At 49.1% G+C, this 2329-nt stretch overlaps 1 pseudogene; it reads right to left on the bottom strand.

The window, feature by feature from the left end:
- Window positions 1-580: 580 nt before the first annotated feature.
- Window positions 581-1851, bottom strand: LOC114687662 (annotated as a pseudogene).
- Between the last annotated feature and the right edge of the window lie 478 nt (window positions 1852-2329).

Raw genomic sequence — 2329 nt, 5'->3', positions numbered from 1 at the left:
AGCACACATAAAAAAAAAAGAAATACTCAAGTTTGAGATCAGCCTGGGTAGCTAGACTTAAAACAAAAAGAAAGAGGACGAGATAGACACATAGATAGATAAATAGAGATAGATAGATAGATAGATAGATAGATAGATGATAGATAAAATGAAAGATTAAAATCTTCTCATCTTGGCCACTTCTATTCCTGATAATTATTTTCCAATGGGGTCCTTGCTGTTCTCTGGAGCTTATATTTCCAGATAATTCAAGTATTTGCCCTTTGGCAGTGAAAATCTTGGAGAGTCCTAAGACCTATCCAATAGATTCTTATGAAATCCTTAGGTTTTGTAAGATGCCCTTCCTGAGGAGAAGAACAACTCAAATGCCCAGAAGAAGCCAGGATCTTCTTATGACTACTTCCATTCCTGGTTCTTAATGACATTACTGTGTTGATGAACTTTATGTGTAACAACAGCTCTAGTTTTCCTGGAACTCGCTCTGTAGCCCAGGCTGGCCTTGAACTCACAGAGATCTGCCTGTCCGCCCAAGTGCTGAGATTAGAGGCATGCTCTCCCACCACCTGGCATTAAATTGTATTTATTTTTTTTTTCCATTCACAGGCAGGTTTATTAGGTCTCAGCTCAGGCTTGCATCACTGGCCGAGACAGCTCTGCCTGTAGCTTCACTCCTGAGCCTGCGAAGCCTGTACCGCCGCGCTGCAGCATGATGATATCACGTTCTGTCAGCGGATCCCCGTTCACCGGGTCCACCATGTCCTTCCGGATCAGTTTCTTGACACACTCCAGGGTGACCACAGCCCCAGAGGGCCGCAGCACTGCACATGGTGTGGCATTGCTCAGGCTGTCTCGGGTCACAGCACACACGTAGCGCTCACTGCGTGTGATGAGTCCCATGCGGTCTCCAGAGTCGTCCAGCTGCGTGAAGCGCACTGGCGTCAGGTCGACATGCGTAGAGGCTTCCCAGACATCGGGCAGGTCACAGTGCGAGATGGTTTTTCCAGCTTGGTGGCCTTTGCCTCAGGCGTCAGTGAGGGAATCCAGAAGCTGGGCAGCGCTTTGTTCTTGTCCTTGCCTGGGGGACCCGCACTGGCCCTGGCTGCTCACCATCTGTGTTGGGTAAGGTGGCAGCTTTGGGCATGAAGGGGTTGAGGGCCGGCTCACGATGGCTGCCTCCTTCTCCAGGAAGCCTCGAACTTGGTCCTGGGCTGCAGCTCGCTGAAGCTGTTTCTGCTCTTCCCTCCGGGCTGCTCGCTGCTTCTCATAGGCCTTCATCTGCCGGGCAATCTCTTTTTTCTGGTGTAGGATGTACTCCAGGATCGCCTCCCGTTCGTACAGGTAGCCATCTGGGGTGACCACAGGATCATGGCAGGGCTGCAGTGAGAGACAGCAGCAGTCAAAGTCCTTCACAGAGTCCCGGCTCAGTCGGATGTTCCGGGTTCCATAGTCTGAGGCCGCTGCGTCCTTCTTCTTCTCATGGTAGGTGTAGACAGCCCCTGTAGTACAGTTCTTACTGTGCCGCGTCATCCTCACAAACGGTTATCCGACCCGTCGCTGCTTCTACTGTATTATGATGACACATAAAGTTCCATTTAATAACACACTGGGAAATAAATGTAGATATTGTAAATTTTCTTTCAACTGGGATTTCTTACAAAGAGTAATTGTTTCCTCTACAACTCCTGATCAGATCCTGTTTCCACGAATCTTCAGACTGAAGCTTGTGAGTCCTCGCCGGAATGGATCTCAGCTGAACTGCTGCTAAAGGCCTAAAAGCTGAAAAGGCACTAGTTCCTGGTCCTCACACCTTATATACCTTTCTGTTTCCTGCCATCACTTCCTGGGATTAAAGGCGTGAGTCTTTCCCAAGCAAGACTTGAGATCTCAAGTGCTGGGATTAAAGGGGTGTGTCACCATGCCTGGCTGTTTCCAGTGTGGCCTTGAACTCACAGAGATCCAGATGGATCTCTGCCTCCCAAGTGATAGGATTAAAGGTGTGTGTACCTCCATTTTCTGGCCTCTATGTCTAATCTATTGGCTGTTCTATTCTCTGACTCTCAGATAAGTTTATTAAGGTACAAATATATCAACCACAGAACTCCCTCTCCCAAGTGGAAGTAGTGTGGCTTACGGGTGGAGTCCCTGCCTAAAACCTCACAGTGAGTGGCTGGGTGCCAGTATGGTTCACCAGTGGAGCCCTTGCCTAGAATCCCCCAGCAGGGGGCTGCAGGCCTGGCTTAGTGCTACAGCACTTGGCTACCTTGCAGAAGGCCCTGGCTTCCATTCCCAGCACTGAAAATAATAAAGAAAATAACAACAACAGTGTAGG

This window comes from Peromyscus leucopus, unplaced genomic scaffold, assembly GCF_004664715.2.
Source record: "Peromyscus leucopus breed LL Stock unplaced genomic scaffold, UCI_PerLeu_2.1 scaffold_1267, whole genome shotgun sequence".
Lineage (NCBI taxonomy): Eukaryota > Metazoa > Chordata > Mammalia > Rodentia > Cricetidae > Peromyscus > Peromyscus leucopus.
Note: the sequence above shows the minus strand (reverse complement) of the source record. Positions and strands in the feature narration are given on the sequence as shown.